Below are 26108 nucleotides of genomic sequence, written 5' to 3'. Positions count from 1 at the left end.
CATCCACACACTAGTCACATATACAGAGATACCCAGACATACATGGACACATACATGCACCCACACATATATACCAAGATACATAGAGGGATAATCAGACATACACACAGTCACACACCTGATGCATACAGAGAAACACATACATATACACAGAAAAACATGCACACACAGACATGCATGTACACACAGAACTCAGACATAGACACAGCCACAGACCCACGTGCACACACATAGATACAACACAGACATATACCAAGACAGAGACAAGCAAATATATAAACACAGTCATAAGCAGAGAAAGATATATACACAAACTCACAAATGTGCAGACATAGCCATATATACAGAACCACACCCACATGCAGACGCACAGACATAGACATGCGCACACACATTCATGCACAGAGGCACACATAGACATTTGCACACACAGATACAGACATATATGCACAGAGACACAAGCATATACACAGACACACAGGATATATAGACATATACACAGACACACAGACATAAACAGACACACAACACAGGCGCATGAAACATAGACATATACGTAGATACACACGCAGATACCAGCATACAGATGCACACACATATACACGTGCACACACAGACATATGCACATACAGAGAACATATATACATACACAGACATAGATGCAACACTTGTGGAGCCAAAGAAATACAGATGCACACATAGGCACACTCATATGTATAGAGATATACACACATGTGAACACACAGATTTAACACAGATATATACATAGACACACCAAAAATACAAACAGACATAATGACATACACAGACAGACACACACATACGTATATATTCACAGAGACACACATGCACACACAGACACACATAGAGACGCAGAGACAGAGGCAAATACAAAATCACACACGTATACAAAATCACACAGAACAGACATATACACACAGAATCAGGAACACACAGATATATACTCTAACACACACGTATGAACACAGACACAGTAATATACACAAACTCAGAGAGACATGTATGCAGATGCATACACATAGACATATCCATTCAGAGACTCACACAGACATATATACACAGGTACACATTCACAAATACACACAGTCATAGCACAGACATATGAAAAGACTCACACGTATGCACACACAGACATGTACATGGACACACAGAAACACATGTATACATAGACACAATGACACAGACACAGACATATACACAGACATACAGAAACAGAAGTAAAGCAAAAAAGAATGACACACAGAAACACAAAGATGCACAGATATATACCCAGACCCACAGAGACACATAAGATATATGCATCGGTAATTGTGGGCATAGATACTTGAATACACAGACATATACATAGCTACACAGATATGCACGTACAGATATATACACAGATACACACACAAACATACACATATAGACACACACCCAGAAACGCATACAACATACACAGAAATATACACAGAGACATAAATAGACACACACCCATGGGCACACACAGACATACAGACGCATACAAATATATACAAGAACTTTCGCCATGCACACACCTAGGCACACACGGTTTATACACAGACACACTCGTTTGCACACAAAGACACACACAGACATACACATACATGTGCTACACTAACAGAGAGACACAAAGACAGACATATGCACAGAGACACAGATATATACCTAGGCACATACGCACAGACAGATGAACATATAGCCACCGTAGACACACAAATACATAAACAGACACACACCCACATGCACACAATCACAGAATGGATTTATATACAGATTCACATGCACACACATTTACTACACAAGATACACACGGGGACAGACTAAAACACACAATGGGCATCGTATAGGGACAGATATATATATCAACAAACGCAATGCTCAGATTCATAAACACAGACACGTGCACATACAGACATTTATACAAATACACACAGTGAACACAGAGACATATTGTATACACCCAGAGACAAACACACATATAAATAGACATACACATACACCTATGTGCAACACAGACATGCAGACTCACAGACAGTATGTACACACAGACAATCACACCACCCAGACACACAGAGAAGAGCACACACATGTACACTCAGACACAGATATATACACAGTCACATGTACATATACACAGATACATGCACATACAACGGCACACAAACATACACAGAGAAAAACGTGCATACACTTAGAAAACACACATAGACGTACAAAGACATACACCAAACATATGTACCCACAGAGAACACAGACCTGTACAATTAAAGTCATGCACACACAGAGACAGCAGTCGTGTACAGAGACACATACAAATGCCCACACAGAGACACACAGATAAGTTCGTGGACACACAACACACAAATGTATACAGAGAAACACATGTACACACATTTACACACAGGTCTGTACACAGAAACTCAGAGACATATACACAGGTGTACATGTGCACTCACCCAACACACAGTATGAGAGAATGAGACACAGAAATATACAGATACACAGACAACAAAGACAATGGCACAGATATATACATGCTCACAGACACACTTGTGAGCACACATATACAGAAATAGACTTATAGACACGTATGTACACAAACACATGCACACAAAGAGGCAGACATGCACATACCGACTTGCACATACACAATCACAAAGATATATAGAGACATGCACACGGACACATATAGACACAGTGACATGTACACAGACTAACACATGTACACAGAGATAGGAATACATAGAGACACACACAGAAAAATTCACAGAAACATAAATGTACACACAGAAATATACAGACACAGGTATTCACACAAACTTATACAGAGGCACACAAATGCACGCACAGGCACACAGATTTATCCATGGATACACACATATACAATGACACACAAAACATGCACAAACACCCACATGCACAGGCACACAAATGTAAACATAGAATTATACATTTACAGATATAGACATTCATATACAACAAATACACAGACTCAGACATGCATGCACATATACAGAGGCACACAGATATATATGCAGACAGACATAGTGTAAATACAAGACATAGATATATACAGACACAAACATATTCACAGACACATTTACACACAAACATACACAGCACACCTTCATGCACACATATGTGAAAACAGCAGACATATACACAGACTCTGACACAAAAAGATACACAGACACACACAGACATTCACTGACACAGCTAACCATAGAAACACAGGCACACTCACAAAAATGTAGAGATATACATGAATGAACAAAAGACACATATATTTACTTGGATACACAGACACATGCACATACACACAGACATTTATACACAGATATACATTCATACAGAGACGGAAACTGCCCGCATAGACAACACACACATGCACGGACATATAGATAGACACATACAAAATAACAGACACATTCACATATTAACAGACATATTCACAAAATAACACACATATGCACAGAGACATAGACATACAGAGACACACAGACATGCAGATACGTACATAGACACAAAGACATGATCACGCAGACATACACATATACATAGACACAGATATACAATGACACTGCATGAACACACACAAACATGCACATACACAGACACACAGATACTCACACAGAGACATAAACACACACACTGTACACACAGAGACATACTCAAACACATACTCAGATGCACACACAAAGACAAAGTACAGATATATACACAGACTCACTGTGTCCCATATAGGGTGGAAGGAGTGCAGCCCCTGAGGCCTTGCCCTTTGCATGCAGGCGCTGGTGTTTCCTGAGCAGCAGAGATGAAGGTCGTGTCATCATCGTCCAAAGGACCAACACAGCGGCCCTGGAACACATGTATGTGGTGGAACCCAGCCTTGGCAGAGTGTCTGTGCTGCTGGTAAGCTGGGGGACAGTGTCCCCACCCTCCGTCCATTTGCAGCTCTGACTGGAGCACACTGACCACACCACCTCTCTGCCCCGCTCTGAGGACTGTTCTGCAGAGATTGTACAGACTTGCCTCCCTCTTCCCACACTCAAAGCCACAGACATACATCATGACATAGACAGAACACAGAAACCACACAGACACACACAGAGACATATACACAGAAACAAACACATGCATACACAGATACACAGTCAGAAAGCACAGACATAGCATACACATAGACACACAGATATATACAGAGGCACATACACCTTCATACACGGGACAAACACACAGATGTACACACATGCACACACAGACACAAACACACAAACACATACACAGCCACACACATGCATACACACAGACATACACAATGACACTTATGCACACAGAGAGACATGCACAATGAAACATGCATATACAGTCACAGATATATTTAGAAGCACATATAAATGCACAGACGCACATAAACAGACACATGAACACACAGATATACACAGACAGTTGCACAGAAAAACACATGCACACACAGACACAGAAATGCACACACAGAAATGCAAACACACACAGACATACATAGACACCATACATGCATACAGGCATATAGACATAATATAAAGAAATAAACACACAAGTAGATACACACAGAGAAAAAACTTTACACAGACACAAATTCAGATGCCCACAACAGATACACATAGACAGATACACACAAAAGCACAGAAATATACCCAGATATAAACACACATGCAGACATAGGCACACAGACATATTCCCACAGACAGAGATACACACTGAGACATACACAGACATACATATACTTGCACACACACACACTGACAGACATATACGGTGATAAAACATGTACACACAGACACAGATACATACACACAGACATGAATACCCAGATGCAAATATGCAAATTAACACAGAAATATGGATAGATACACAGAAATGCACACAGACATATATATAGACGGCCCATAGAGATCAATACACATGCACACACAGACACACCAAACATATATATAGACAAATATACATGCTCTCACACACATATACACTCACAATAACAGAGAGAAACACAGATATCCACAATCACACATCCACATGCACACACAGACACACACATGTACATACATACATATATAAATACACATATACACAGACACAGATGCACACACAGGCACAGACATATACACAGACACACAGACTTATACACAGACACACATGCACACAGACAGATGTGTATGCACACAGGTGCATTTACAGAAACACATGCACACACAGACACAAAGACATACGTGCACACACACTGACACAGACACGTAGAACAGGAAGACATACACAGAAGTATTCAGTGACACACACAGACACATCCACATACACATAAGTAGAGATATATACTCTCAACATGCGTACAGACACAAATAAACATATGCACAGACACATGTACAGACACATATGCATACACAGTTATATATACAGAAAAACAGAATTGCACATGCAGGCACATATACAGACACACTATCAGAAACAGACACACGGAGACCAGGACACATAAAGACACACATGGACATACACAGACAAAAAGACATACATATCCACATTGAGTCCCAGACACAATGACATATACACAGAACCACACATAGACAAGTCCATATAGGCACACAAAACATATTCACAGACACACCTTATGCACAAAAAGTGAAACAGGCATACTAAGAGACATAATCACATACAGATAGACACGGAGACTCAGACAGACATATACACAGACACACTCTCATGCCACACAGTCACAACATGGACTTATGCACAGACTCACAACATGAACACACACAAACAGAAAAACATATACACAGGCACACAGAGACATAGCCACATACACATGCGCAACAACACATGTGCACACACAGACATATACACAGACACATGCATACACATATACCAACACTGAGACATAAAGACAAAGACACAGATATATACACACACTCCCATGGCACACAGTTACAACACGGACTTGTGCACAGACTCACAACATGCGTGCACACAGACACAAATAGATATATACACAGTCACACACAGACATGGACTGCCACATACACATGCACACCAACATATGTACACATCAACATATGTGCACACACAGATGCATAAAAACACATACGCACATTAACACCGATACAAAGTCAAAGATGGACACATATACATAGTCACAGACACACATATACATAGGTTCAAATACACAATGACACGGATACGCACAGATATATATACAAAATATACTCAGACATACAGACACATAAATAGACACACTAATATATACACAAGGCACACCCATTGTATACACAGATATGTAACCCTAATACCAATACACATATCATCACGCATTGACAGATATATATACATAGTATCACACAGACACATACATAGACACACACCCACATGCAACACAATCACAACATGGTCTTATATACAGACCCACAACATGAGCACAGACAGACATGAACACAGACACATATGCGCCGACAAATGCACACAGAGAGGTACACACAGACATATGCCAAGAAACACACAGATATACAGACTCATACAGACACATGCCACACATTAAAACAGATTTTTGCATGGATTCTCAACATGCACACACACAGACAAAAATAGACATATACACAGACAGACATGAACACAGACACATATGCGCCGACACATGCAAGCAGCGAGGTACACACAGACATATGCCAAGAAACACACATAATCACACACAGATAAACAGACTCACACAGACACATGCCACACATTAAAACAGATTTTTGCATGGATTCACAACATGCACACACACAGACAAAAATAGACATATACACAGACATAGACATCCATACACACATGCATGCACTCTGACAGACACAACGGCACACAAAGACACATATACACAGTAGAAACATATATTTAAATATGTGTGCAGATATAGCGACACAGACGTATACATATACAGAGACATACAAAGACATGGACACACACATAGACACACAAATATACTCAGACACCCAGTGCATACACAGGTACACACATATGCGAAGGCACATAATCACACACAGAGACTCAGATACATATAAACAGATACACATGCGCAGAGACATATGCACACACAGGCATATACATAGACACACGTGTACACAGAGACACACAGACACAAAGACACACATATAGACACACAGGCATAAGACATACATACACAGACATACACAGACTCACAGAGATGATACATGTGCACACATGGCACACATGACATATACACATATATACAAAGACATATAGACAAACACAAATAGTCATACAACATATATACAAAGACACACCCAGTGCACACAGATATACACACAGACATATACCAAGACACATACATAATTTCACACAGACACTTATAGACATATTCATAGACACAGACCCATGTGCATAGACATATTTACATACAGACATATACAGATACACACAAACATATACAACACATACATGGTACAGACTCACGCAGAAACACATACAAACACAAAGGTATATGCAGATACACACATAGAAACAAAGGCACGCACATGCATACATAAACACACAGAAACAATGACACAGAAATACATAGAGTTAGACATATAGAATGATGCACACACACATATAGATACACAGATGCACCCTGTAAACATACAGATACACAGGCATATACAAAGACACAAACACGTGCTTGCACTCAGACACAGACACATGCAGAGGTACACACATACAGACATTACAGAGCTGTACACATGCTCACAGATAAATGCATATACATATACATACACATTATACAGATATGTATATGCTCACACAACACAACGGCACACAAATTCACCCAGATATATACAAAGATGCAAAATCACACATATATAGATACATTTACACAGACCCACATAGACATATACACTGAAACACTGACATATACACAGACACACACCCAAATATATATAAACAGACACATGCAGTGCACACACAGATACACAGGCATATACCAGGACACATATACTCATTCCCAAAGATTCACACATACTCCCAGACATATACACAGACACACTCTCCTACAACACAGTCACAGCACAGACTTATACACAGAATCACAACATGGACACACACAGAGACATATACATAGACACACAGACATATAAACAGCTGCACGTATGTGCACAGAAATGTTTGCACACAGATGTGTACACAGACACATCTGCACAACACTGACACCCAGAGACATTTACAGACAGTGATATATATATGGAAACACAGGCTATACGCAGACACACACATGTGTACACACACAAGGACACAGACATACACCGACACACACACAGACCTAGACATAAAACATATCCATAAATACACCTAATGCAAACACAGACATCTACACAGGCCTATACCAAGACATACACATAATCACACATAGAAATATAGGCTGACACAGATAATATACACACACATTCATATGCAACACTGTCACAACACGAACTTTTACCACAATCACAACATGCACACGAGACATATACAGTCACATACATGTTTACAGACACATGTGCAGACACAGGCATATAGTGACTAAATACACACAGAAACACATGTATACAGACACATACACATACACTGACAGTCTCATAGATTCCCAAGACGCAGACATACTTACACTACACATATACACTCACAACCACAATGACACTAACATATACAGTCATATACATAGACACACATACGCAAACACACAAGCACACACAGATATATACACAGGTAGACACAGACATAGACATAGTATCACACAGACATGCAAATATTTACACAGAAAGCCCCAATGCACACACAAATACACACAGTCATATGTGAAGACATACACAGACATACACCCATTACAACAGTAACAACACGGACTTATACACAGACTCACAGCATGCATAGACAGACTTATATATAGGTGTACAAAGAAATATACAAGCCACACATTTGTACACACAGATGTAAACAGACATACATGCACAAATACTGAGAGACACAAATTCACACACATATATACATAGAGACATCATGATATATGCAGAGGCACAGGCATATTCACAGACCATACACAGACACACAAGTATACACACAGACACAGACATTGACACAAATATATATATACACAGATATACACAGTACACACAGATATACAGAGAGGCTTATGCGAAGCCACACGCATAATCACACAAGTCTCATATACACGGGCACACATACAACACACAACTCGGTCTGATGCACAGATAACATGCGCACACACAGACACAGACATATACAGACACACCCACATAGATACTGTTACTCACATGCGCACACAGACATACACAGAAATTCATAGACAGATATTCACATTCTGACACAGAGACACAGACACAGATACACACACATATATATTTATATAGACACAGATACAAGACACAAACATGCACAGGCACACACATGAGGCCGCAAGCCCACACATCCATATACAGACACACAGACATATAGACACATGTAGGATAACATTGGTTTGTCCTTTCTCCCTCTTTTGTGAACCCACAGACACACATTAAATTAATACAGACACACGCAGTGCACACACAGAATCTCACAAGTATATGCAAAGACAAACATATGCATAAACAGAGATACACACAGACTCAGATATATACATGGAGTCATACGCACATGCAACAAGTCACAACAGGGTCTTATACACAGACTCACAATGTGTGCACATTCAAACAGAAACAGACATATGAAAATATACATAGCCATACAAACACAAACACATGTGCGAACATGCAGAGACATATACATAGACACGTGCATACGCCGGCACACAAACATATACAGAGACACACAAACGTCCACACAGTGACAGGCACAAACCCAGAGACACAAATCTGTGTACAAAGACACATAAGCGTATATACAAACACAGACACACAAGCACACACCCATATACATAGATATATAGAGACAGATACAAAGATATATACACACTGAAACACCCAATGCAAACACAGATACACAGGCATATGCAAAGAAACACACAGACTCACACAGGCATATACACAGACAACATGCACAAGCAGCAGTCATAAAACCAATTTATACACAGACTCACGACATGCTCACATTCAGATATAGACATATACACAGACATGCGCACACACACAAGCACAAACAGATAGACATATACACAAACACAACCAGAGTATGTACAGATACAACAGATATATATATATATAATGGCACACACATGTAGACATAGATACAGACTCACAGGCACCCTCAGGTAGCACTGTCACGACTTGTACTTACACACACTCACAACATTCACACATAAAAATTGACATATTCAGAGATATACATAGAACTGTAGACAGCCATACACACATGCATGCAAACACATATACACAGACATATATAGAGGCACACTTATAATGCACATACAGATACACACAAAGACACACGACTTATATACAGACACAAATACACAGAATTATACACAAATGGTTACGCTTACATAGAAAAAGACATACAGACACACAGATATATAAACAGACACAAACATGCACACAGACACCACAGACATACACAGAGACACACACATGCAGTCACACAGAACAGACAGATACAGACAGAATCAGACACACAGACATATCTAGACACACATGCATGCACACATACACTGACAAAGACAAACAGACATACACAGACACACACTACACTGGTTTGTGTGTGTCTGTGTGTAAATACATACAGAGACACATAAGTACGTGTACAGACAGTAAAGACATACACAGGCAAACACTCAGGCACAGATAGACATTCAGAGACACACCTGTAGGCACATACACAGATACACATATATACACAGATACAGAATCAAACATGCACATATACAGCAGACATATTCATGCATAATTAGACATACCCAAACATATACACAACACATACACATGTGCACCCACTAACACAGGGAGGCACACACAAACACAAAAGCATGCAAACATATACATAGACACAGACAGACAACATATATACGTAGACACATAACACACATGCACAGACACATGAATAGTACACAAAACACTCACATGCAGATATATACACAGATACATAAATACTACACAGATTTACAGACATAGAACCAGAGACTCACATATACAGTCACGCCCTTGTGTACACTCAGACACATAGAGAGACACATACATGCTCACAGACACATGCAGATAGAGGCACACAGAAATATACACACACCACACATATACACACAGAGACACAGACACATGTGCACAAAAACACAGAGAAGAGGGACAGACTTACATACACACAAATGCTCACACATACAGACACAGACATATTTACAGAAAATGTACCACAAGAGCAAACACAGACATACACTGACTGACAGATGCATATATGACAATAGGCATACAGAGACAGAGACATATAAAGACACATGCACACAGATACACACAGACATATGCACTGACACACATAGACACATAGACATATACACAGATATGCATGCATGCATACACATAGACACAGACATACATAGCCACACAGACATTCACATACACACAAACATACTGATACATACATTTACACAAAAGCACACATACACAGACATACAAACACAGGGACATAAACAGATAAAAACACGCATGCACACTTATGCACACATTTATGCACACAGAGACCTGTATACAAGACACACACCCAAATGCATATGCAGGCATACACAGGCATATCCACAGACACAAATACAGTCATATACAGAGACACACAGATATTTGCATAGACATAGATGATGAACAGACATACAGATATATACACAGACATGCAAACATATAGACAGAGACAAACAGAGACATATACAAAAGGAGACAGACACAGAGACATATACAAAGGCATACAAACAGACACCTATACACAGAGACCCGCATGCACATACAGAGACACAGCTCACACACAAGCACACACCTAGACATACAAACATAGACACATAGACACACACTAGACCTATACCTGGACACACCCAGTGCATGCACAGATAGACAGAGACTTAAATAAAGACAGAAGTGCAAAGAGATATTCAGACTCACACAGACATACACAGATTACTCCCACATTCAGCACACTCAGAACATGAAACTATACGCAGGCTTAAAACATGTACACAGAGATACAAAATTGACATGCACAGAGACATATGGACAGCCACACACAGATATGCAAGACGTGTATAGACACATGTGGACACACTTAGACACAGATACACACATATAGACATATACACAGACACACAGAATTATATACAGATGCATACATTCATGCACAAAAAGACATACTGATAAACACAGATATACACAGACACACACAGATACACAACCATGCACACAGATACAACAGACGTATGCAGAGACACACATAGCCACACACAGATATATATACACATATACAGAGACATATGCAGATACACAGAGCAGAAAAATACACACAGAATCAGATACACACAGACATATATGCAGATACACACGCATGTGCACACAGTGACAGAGACACCCAGACACACACAGAGAGATGTACAGAAACACAGACACAGACAGACATATTGCCAGACAACCAGAGACACTCTATACTTAGACACATGGACACTTAGAAATACACACATGCACACAGACAGACAACAAGGACATATTCACAGGCATACACAGACATATTTGTATGTCTTTTTGTGCATAAGTCTGTATGTCTGTATGTCTTTTTGTGCGTAAGTATGCATCCATGTATAATTCTATCACACACAGACACACATGGCATATGCAGAGTCAACCACATGAACTCCCACAGAGACATCAAGAGCACAGTTTCTATACAGACATGTACTTAGAAACACAGACACAGAGATATATACACACAGATATATAAACACGCAGATGCATAAAACTGCACACGTAACAGACATACATACAGAATAAATACACAGACATATACACAACACACATGTGTACAAACCACTGTCAGAGACACACATATATACTAGGACACACAGCACACACATGCACATAGACACATGAACACACAGAAACACAGACATATACTCACATGCAGATATAAATACAGATACACACACATGCATTAAACAGATGTGCAGAAACATACCCAGAGACGTAAACATATACAGACATACCTTTGTGCACACACTGACATACAGACATATACAAAAACACAAACACATGCACACAAATGGACATACATACATATAGATACAGACATATGTACACTACAGCTGCATGCACACAGAGATATATACACAGGCACACATATGTACACATACACAGACTTATGCACAGACAGACATGCACACAGATGTATTTAGACACAGTGCATACGAGGACACATACACACAGATACAAGTATGCACACATTGATAGACATGTACACAGACACAAATGTGCAAACAGATATACACAGACATATACTTAGACACATAAACCATTTACATAGACACATGCACACACAAACATACTGGAACACAGACATAAAGAAAAACACACAGAGACACACAGATATACAAACCCAGAGACATAAGCACAGATGAACAGATGTGCACACACACAGAGACAGTTATATACTGACCCACAGAAGCACATACACACATAGACACACAGACACATGAACATACACAAAGATACATACATGGACATCTTGACACAAACACAGACATACACACTGGTATACACAGACATACACAGAGAGACACAGATGCAGTCCACACACAAGCACAAATAAACACAAATATACATACATAGACACAGACACATGCACACACAGAGACATACACAGATATACACAGACCCAAACAGATACACACACTCATACACAGGCACTCAGAGACATATAACATCGAGACATGCACAGGCATCTACACAGACACAGATGTGTACAGTCATACACTGACACAATGCACACAAGCAGGCATTGAGACACAGACATCCACAGACGTATAAACATCCACACAGGTATACACACAGGCACACACATATACACAGAGAGCACACATTTGCACACACGGACATAAAGACACAAGCAGACATTCACAGACAAACTCATTTACTCACACACAGACATATACATGGACACATGCCTACATGCACACACTGAGACAAACATATAGACTTGTGTACAGAAACACACATACACACGTAAGACATATAGATTAACAAAGACACAGACATACAAATACACAAATATACACAGATAACAGTTACACACACTTGTAAATAGGGACACCCATGCACACACAGACACGTAGACACATGTGTACACAGACATGTGCAAAAAGACATATACACATACACAAAAATATACACACAGACACAGATATATGCAGAAAGACAGATACAAACAGACTTATACAGAGACAAACATATACACAAATAGATATATTAACATATACATATAAGTTACACAGACTCAACATACACACAAACACACTTGTATGTGAACACAGACATAAGCAGAGACACCAACATGCACACAGACATGCACATGCACAAACACACATGCTCACACGAACATACACAGATTTATAGACACACAGGCATACACAAATGCACATGGAGACATTGATTTACATACACAAAGAAACCCAGGTATATGCAGACACATGAATACACACAATACAAACATGTAGACATATACACAAACACATGCATATATATACACATAAGGTATATACACAGAAACACAACAGACATATACACAAGCACACATAGATGAACAGACATACACACAGAGAAACACATAGACAAACACAGACATATAAACAAGAGAGACTAGTCTGAATTTAAGCTCCATTTTACAATCTTGGACATTGATTTTAAAAACTAATTTGCACATTTTAATATTATTAATATTTTAGGGTTTTTTTGCGCACACGTGGTGGTGGTTATTGCTGTGCTCAGGAGTCACTCCGGGAGAGGCGGGGGAGCGGGGGGATGTCGGGGATCGAACCTGGGTCCATTGCACGTGGAGCAGAGAGACACCTTCCCAATTGTCCTGTGGCTTGGCCCTGGTCCGATCTATACACTTGACTGTGTCTTCTGAGCTGCTCTATAAGCTGTGTGCTTTGTCCCTTCCTCGCAGTGGGGTCTGTGTGCCAGAGTCTCCGTGCATTCTTCTGTGACTGCACGCTCACTCATGCCAGAGTGTTGGGAAAAGAGGCAGCCGTTTCTCTGTCACGGGAGCCTGGGCCTTTGGGTCTCCTGAAGGAATCTTTCTCCTGCCTTGACTCAAGAGGTAGGTAGAAACGTCTCTTTTTTCCTCAAGAGATGGACACATGGAAATACAGAGACACAGACACAAGCACACTAATACAGACACAGACATCACTGTCATCACTGTCATACGTTGCTCATAGATTTGCTCGAGCGGGCACCAGTAATGTTTCCATGGTGAGACTTGTTGCTACTATTTTTCGCATATTGAATATGCCACAGGTAGTTTGCCAGATTCTTCTGTGCAAGCGGGATTCACATAGATACAACATGCACAAAGATAAATGAATACAGGTATATGCATAAAGACAAACACAGGCATATATACACACACCCACATGTACACAGATTCACACTGATATATGCATGTACCAACAGACACATGCAGATGTAGACACACAGACAGACAGTGTTAGAGATAAACACACACACACACACACACACATATATATATATACATACAAACACAGGTGCACACACAGTCATGCAAAGACATATACACAGACACATGCATGCATACAGACCAAGAAGAAATATGTACAGACACACAGATTCAGATAGAGACATATAGACAGAGACACAGACATACACAAATGCACACATGTATGTAGACATAATTCAGACACATGCAGACACAGACACAGACATAAACAAACTCCCGGGCATACAGAGACATAACCCACACGCACACTTGCAGAGACATGTACATGTGTGGTGGAACCCAGCCCTGGCACCATGTCTGTGCTGCAGGTAAGCTGGGGACAGTGTCCCCATCCTCTGTCCATTTGCATCTCTGACTGGAGCATACTCACCACACCCACCTCTCTGCCCTGCTCTGGGGACTCTTCTGCCGAGATTGTACAGACTTGCCACCCTCTTCCCACACACAGCCACAGACATACATCAAGACATAGAAAGAACACAGAAACCACACAGACACATACAGAGACATGTACACAGAAACATACACATGCATGCACAGATATACAGACATAAAGCACAGGCACAGCATACACACAGACACACAGATATATACAGAGGCACATACACCTTCATACACAGGACAAACACAGATGCACACACAGACACAAACACACAAACACATACACAGCCATACACATGCACACAGAGAGACATGCACAATGAAACATGCATATACAGGCACAGATATATATAGGAGCACATATACACACGCAGAGACACATAAATGGACACATGAACACACAGATACACAAACATTTGCACAGGAAAACACAGGCCCACACAGACACATAAATGCACACACGGAAACACAAACACACACATACACAGACGAACATAGACACCATACATGCATACAGACATATAGACATGATACAAAGACATAAACACACATACATGATACAAAGACATAAATACACAGAGAAAGAACTATACACAGACACAAATACAAATGCACTCACAGAGACCCATCACAGGGTCTCTGTGAGATATACATTGACAGATACACACAAAAACACAGAAATATACCCAGATATAAACACACATGCAGACATAGGCACACAGACATATTCCCACACAGACACAGAGATACATAGAGACATACACAGATATACATATACATGCACACACAGACATATACACTGACAAAACATGTACACACAGACACAGAGATACATACACACAGACATGAATATCCAGACGCAAATATGCATATAGACACAGAGATATATGGATAGATACACAGAAATGCACACAGACATGTATACAGACATATACATAGATGGCACCTACAGATCAATACACATGCATACACAGACATACCAAACATATATATAGACAAACATGCTCAGACACATATATATGTATATATGCATATGTATGTATATACATATACATATATATACTCACAGTAACAGAGAGAAAAACAGATATCCAGACATCCACATGCACACACACACTGACACACATATGTACATACATATACAAACACACATATACACATGCTCAGTCAGACATATACACAGACACACACGCACGCAGACATATTTATATGCACACAGGTGTATTCACAGAAACACATGCACACACAGAGGCACAAAGATTTACATGCACACACACTGACACAGACACATAGACACAGGAAGGCATGCACAGAAATATTCACTGACACACACAGATATACCTAATGCACACAAAGAAAAACAGGCATACTAAGGGACATAATCACACACAGATACACAGGGAGACTCAGACAGACATATACACAGACATACTCAAATACCACTCAGTCACAACATGGACTTATGCACAGACTCACAACAGGAACACACACAAACACAAAAACATATACACAGACACACAGACATAGCCACATACATATGCACACCAACACATGTGCACACACACACACACATATATATATATATACAGACATGCATGCACACACAGACATGCACAGAAACATACAAGCATACACCAACACAGAAACACAAAGACAAGGACACAGATACACTCCCATGGCACACAGTTACAACATGCACTTGTGCACAGATTCACAACAGGCGTGCTCACAAACACAGATATATACACAGTCACACACAGACATGGACTGCCACATACACATGCACACCGACATATGTACATACCGACATATGTGCACATACAGATGCATAGAAACACATGTGCACATTAACACCGATACAAAGTCAAAGATGGACACATACACATAGACACAGACACACATATATACATAGGTTCAAAGACACAATGACATGGATACGCACAGATATATACACAAAATATACACAGACATAGACACATATATAGACATACTAATATATACACACAGGCACACCCGTTGTATACACAGATATGTAACCATAATACCAATACACACATCATCATGCATTGACAGATATATACACATAGTATCACACAGACACATACATAGACTCACACCCACATATAACACAATCACACATGGTCTTATATACAGACCCACAACATGAGCACAGACAGACATGAACACAGACACACACATATGTGCCGACACATGCACACAGAGGTACAACAGACATATGCCAAGAAACACACATAATCACACACAGATAAACAGACTCACACAGACACATGCCACACATTAAAACAGATTTTTCCATGGATTCACAACATGCACACACACAGATAAAAATAGACATATACACATAGACACCCATACACACATGCACGCACTCTGATAGACAAAAAGGCACACAAAGACATATATACACAGTAGAAACATATATATATATGCACAGATATAGTGACACAAACGTATACAGATACACAGACATACAGAGACACGGATATGCACATAGACACACAAATATACTCAGACACCCAGTGAATACACAGGTACACATGTATGCATATGCAAAGACACACATAATCACACACAGAGACTCAGATACATATAAACAGATACACATGTGCAGAAACATCTGCACACACAGGCATATACATAGACACACACATGCATACACAGAGACAGACACACCAGACATACAAAGTCACATATAGACACACAGACATAAGACATACATACACAGACATATACACAGACTCACAGAGATGACACATGTGCACACATGCCACACATGACATATAAACATATATACACAGACACAAACACAAAAATATATAGATAAACACAAGTAGACATACAATATATATCAATATATATACAAGGACACACCCAGTTCACACAGATATACACACAGACATATACCAAGACACATACATAATTTCACACAGACACTTATAGACATATTCATAAACACAGACCCATGTGCATAGACATATTTACTTACAAACATATACAGATACACACAAACATATACAACACATACATGGTACAAACTCACGCAGAAACACAAACACAAAGATATATACAGATATACACATAGAAACAAAGGCATGCACATACATACATAAACACACAGAGACAATGACACAAATATACATAGAGACAGACATATAGAATGATGCACAAATATCTATATATACATACACAGATGCACCCTATGAACAAAGAGATTCACAGGCATATACAAAGACACAAACACGTGCATGCACTCAGACACACAGACACATGCAGAGGTACACACATAAGGCACATATGGTCATATACATATGCACACTGTCACACACATGCGGCATAACAGTCACAGACGTCTACACAGACATGAAGAGATATGCACAGGTGCATGCAGACATTTACAGAAAAATATTGCAAGCACACAGACACGCATGCACACACAGAGGAACACACATATAGAAACACACATGTACACATATACATACAGACACATGCAAAGATATACAGGTAATAGATGTATACACACGGGCTCTTGACGCACACATACACAGACATATACAGAGATACAAACACATGCACTTACATAGACATATACACAGACACACATGCACACACAGAGACTCACACAGGCACTCTTGTACACAGAGATATACAAAAACACATACCGAGGTGTATACACACTCACACACAGACATATAAAAAAAAGAGACCAGTCTGAATTTAGGCTCCATTTTACAATATTGCACATTGATTTTAAAGAATAATTTGCACATTTTAATATTATTATTAATATTTCAGGTTTTTTGCGCACATGTGGTGGTGGTCAGGGTTTACTGTTGGCTCTGCTCAGGAGTCACTCCGGTTGAGGCAGGGGGCCTGGGGGATGTCGTGGATCGAATCTGGGTCCATTGCATGTAGGGCAGACAGACACCTTCCCGACTGTCCTGCGGCTTGGCCCTGGTCCGATCTGTACACTTGACTGTGTCTTCTGAGCCGCTCTGTAAACTGTGTGCTGTGTCCCTTCCTCGCAGTGGGGTCTGAGCACCAGAGTCGCCGTGCATTCTCCCGCGACTGTAGGCTCACTTATGTTGAGAAAAGAGGCAGCTGTTTCCTTGTCACGGGAGCCCCAGTCCTCTGGATCCCCTGAAGGAATCTTTCTTCTCCTGTCTTGACTCAGGAGGTAGGTAGAGATGTCTCTTTTTTCAAGAGATAGACACATGGAAATACATAGACACAGACACATGCACACTAATACAGACACAGACATCACTATCATCACTGTCATACGTTGCTCATTGATTTGCTCGAGCGGGTACCAGTAACATTTCCATTGTGAGACTTGTTGCTAATGTTTTTGGCGTATTGAATATGCCACGGGTAGCTTGCCAGGCTCTGCCGAGTGGGCGTGATACTCTTGGTAGCTTGCCAGGCTCTCTGAGAGGGGCAGAGGAATCGAACCTGGGTCAGCTGCGTTCAAGGCAAATGCCCTACCTGCAGTGCTATCGTTCTAGCCCAAACACAGACATTTCTGCAGAAACACAGGTACAAACACATGCACACACAGTCATATATGGAACACATAGAAATATATACACACATGCATAGACACACATGCATTCACACAAACAGAAAATTAGACACAAGTACACAATTAAATGTACACACATACATATAGACACACATCTACTCATACATACAGAGAAATATACAAACACAGGTGCGTACGCACACAGATACATCTACAGACACAAGCACATGCTCACATAGAAATGCACACATACTCAGATACAAATGGAACACACACATGTACACACAATGAAATAACGATACACTGATATACATGGGCAGACACACAGATAGACACACACAGATAGACACATATGCAGATACAATGACACAGACATATATAGCATGCACAGGTAGACACACATGAACACACACAGACATATACACAGAAATACACAGACACAGACATACACATATGCTTACACATACATATACAGCAATATACATACAGAGACATACAGAGAGACACATATATACTCAAACATAGATAAACATGTATACACAGAAGCAGAGACATGTAAACATGGTCACACGACACAAATGAAATATACATACATATAGATTCTCACATATGCAGAGAAACACACATGCGAACTCAGACACACTCATATACACACAGTTATATACAAGACACACACATTCACAGACATATGCACACTCAACACAGACATATACACAGTTACAAAAGACAAATACATGTACAACACATCTGCAGACAGTACACACATGTAAGCACAAATGCACATTTACAAATAGAAAAACGACATATACCACACACAGACATATACACACAAAGAAACACAGATACATATATTTGAAGATACACAACTGTACACACAGACATATTAAGAGACACACATGTACACTGACACAAATGAACACACAAACATGCACACATATACATATATGTACAGACACATTTATACAAACACATACACAAAAAGGAATACAGAGACACACAGACATATACACACAGCCATATACACAGACCACCGTATGGCACACATATACAGACATGTATACACAAAACAGCAAATATTTGCACACTGAGAAACAGACACACAAAAATACACAAACATACGCACAGTGACATACACATATACACATTGTCACTGTCACTGTCATCCCGTTGCTCATCGATTTGTTCGAGTGGACACCGGTAACATCTCTCATTGTGGGAATTATTGTTACTGTTATTGTCATATTGAATATGCCATGTGTAGCTTGCCAGGCTCTGCCATGTGGGCGAGATACTCTCGGTAGATTGCTGGGCTCTTCGAAAGGGCCAGAGGAATTGAACAAGGGGCAGTTGCATGAAAGGTGAGTGCCCTACCGCTGGTCTATTACTCTAGTTCACACATATACACCAAGATACATAATCCTATACCAACACATGCATAGATCTGAACACAGAGAGGCAGAGATATACACAGACACACCCAAATATACAGATGCACACCCACATGCAAACACACACACAGACATACATGTTGATACACAGAGACACACAGAGACATACACAGAGCCATATACAGAGGTACACAGAGCTATATACCCAGAGACACAGACATGCACACATATAGACACCCATATAAACACAGAGTAAGGCACACAGATATAAATATAGACATGCATACACAAACAAATACACATGGAGACACATAGAGAGATACATAAACACACATACAGTTGTATACACAGACACCACACATACCCACACAGACAAAGCTAACATATGCAAACACATATACGCAAACACACATATACAGACATGCACAAACTAAGAGTCACACAGACATATACACAGGAACATACCAATATGTAGACCAACAGACAAAACACACAAAAAACATATACATAGATACATAATATGCAGACACAGACACACAGATGTATATATAGACACAAAACACAGATACATATGTGTAGACATACATGCAAATAGACATATATTCAAGCACAGATAGACACATAATCTCACACGACCAACAGACATATAAACACATTTGTATAAGCGCATAAACAGATTAACATATACTCATGTACACAAACAAAAACACACAGAGAAATGTACATAGAGACACAGAAACATACAGACTTACAGATAGACACACAAATGCTCACACAGACACACATAGGTATTTACAGACAATGTAGTACAAGAGCAAACAGACATACACTGACACTGATGCATACATGACACAGACATACATAGTGAGACACAGACATAAAGACACATGCACAAAGATACACAAAGACATATACACAGACACACGCATACACAGTCACATAGACATATGCACAGACACACATATGTGCGTACACAGACATATACACAGATATAGAGACACAAACATATATATAAACTCAGAGACAGATGCATTCACTTACTTAGACACAGCCACAAACAGACATTAACACATGCACGCACAATCATACTGATACATATAGACATTTAAACAAAAGCACACAGACATACGAACATAGGGGCATAAATTGATAAAAAGTTGCATGCACACACTTATGCACAGAGACACACACCCAAATGCACATAGAGACATATACTCAGGCATATACACAGATACAAGCACAAAGTCATATATAGACACAGAGACACAGAGATATTTGCATAGAGACACAGATGCATGAATAGACACATATATATGCACAGATATGAAGACATAGACAGACACAAACACAGACATATACAAAAGGAGACAGACACACAGAAACACACAGACATATACAAAGGCACACAAAGACAAATAGACATATATGCACAGAGGCCCACACAGAAATACAGAGACACAGTTCACACACAAGCACAGAGAAACATACAGAAATATACACAGACACAGGTATATCGATAGACACAGAGACATGCACACACCTAGACGTACACAAACAGACATATAGACAGACACACACAAACATATACACAGACACAGCCAATGTATGCACGCATATACACACAGAGTATATAAAGACACACACATACACACACAAAGATACAGAGTCACACAGACATATGCAAGCATGCAGCACAGTCACAACATGAAATTACACAAGGACTCCAAACATGCACACACAGCTACAAAATTGACATACACAGAGACATATAGACAGCCACACAAATATGCACAAGACACATATACACAGACATACATGCAGACACACTTATACACAGACACAGATACACACACATAGATATATTCAGACATATATACCCAAGGGATTATACACAGATTCATATGCTTATGCACAAAAATACATACAGATAAACACAGATATGTACACAGAGACACACACAACCATGCACACAGACACAAGAGACTTACGCAGAGAACATACATAGCCACACACTAATATATGCACAGACATATGTAGAGACACATGTAGATATATAGGGCAGACATATACACAGACACAGAATCAGGCACACACAGAAACACCCAGATGCACCCAGACACACAGAGACACAGACAGACATATACACAAATACACAGAGACAGACACTATATGCTTAGATACATACACACATAGAGATACACACATGCATTCACACAGACAACAAGGCATGTGCACAGGCATGTCTGTTATCTTTTTAATGCATAAATCTGTCTTTGTGCGTAAGTATATGCATCTGTATATAATTCTGTGTAGCACACAGAGACACACATGACATATACACAGTCAAACACATGCACTCGCACAGAGACATATTAAGAACCAGATTACATACAGATATATACATAGAAACAAAGACACAGAGACATATACAGACATACACATATAAATACACAGATACATAAACATGCACATACAACAGAGAAACATACAGAATCAACACACATGTACATAACACGTGTGTGTAACCACTGACAGACACACAGATATATACTTTGACTCACAACACACATGCGTAGCCACATGAACACAGACTTATACAGAGGCACACACAGACATACATAGAGACACACAGATGCAGTGCACACACAAGCACAAATAAACATAAATATACACAGACACACATATATATTCATAGACACAGACAGATGCACACACAATCAGCGAAATGCACAAACATACACACACAAACATATACTCACATGCACATACACAGGCACTCAGACATACAAAGACACCCAGACACACAGGCATCTACACAAACACAGATATAGTCCTACACCAACACACACATGCACACAAGCAGATATACAGATACCCACAGATGTATAAATATCCACACAGATATATGCACAGGCACATAGACATATACACAGAGAGCATACATATGCACACACGGAGACATACAGAGAGAGAGAGACGAATGGCATGTATGCACAGACATAAAGACATGCAGGCATATTTATAGACAAACCGACTTGTGCACACACAGACATATACATAGACACACACCTATATGCACACACTGAGACACACAAATAGACTTATAGACAGACACGCATGCACACACAAGACATATACATTAATAAAGACACAGACATGCAGATACAAACATACACAGACAAAAGTTGCACTTGTAAACAGAGCATACAGACATATACATAGACATGCACACAGAGACATGTGCACACAGACATACACAAAATATACACAGACACAGAACAGACATATAGAGACACACATACATATATAGGTACACACAGATATACAAACACATATGCATAAATATACACAGACCCAACTTATACACACATGCACCAACACACATACTCACACACACACATATAGACACAGGCATACATAAATGTACACAGAGACACAGATTTTTATACACAAAGGCACTCAGGTCTATGCAGACACATGAACAGAGACACATAGACTTGTAGACATTTATACAGACACATGCACACACATACACATAAGACATACACAGAAACACATAGACATATACACAAGCACACATAGACAAACAGACATACACACAGAGAAGCACATAGACATACATAGACACAGTGCCCACACAAGCACACAGACACAAACAAATACATAGAAACAGACACACATAGAGATATGCGTAGACACATAGGTGTGTGCACTCACAGACAAGCAAAGATATTGCACAAACTTACACAGACACACATATGCACATATGCAGATAGAGACATATGCACAGAAACACAAAGACACACAGACTTGTCACAGACACACACAGAGATCTATACAGACATAACCCACCCACACACCCACTTACAAAGCCACAGATAAATACACAAAGATGTACACACAGACACATGCGCAGACACAGAGACGTATCTACAAACAGACACAGACATACACAGACAGGCATATCCACAGAGACATACAGACATTACACTGACAGACTCAGATACACACAGACATACACAGACACGCAGGCACACATGATACACATG

Source organism: Sorex araneus, chromosome X (assembly GCF_027595985.1).
Source record: "Sorex araneus isolate mSorAra2 chromosome X, mSorAra2.pri, whole genome shotgun sequence".
In the NCBI taxonomy this organism is placed as follows: domain Eukaryota; kingdom Metazoa; phylum Chordata; class Mammalia; order Eulipotyphla; family Soricidae; genus Sorex; species Sorex araneus.
The sequence above is the reverse complement of the archived record's forward strand: the minus strand, read 5'-3'. Positions refer to the sequence as shown.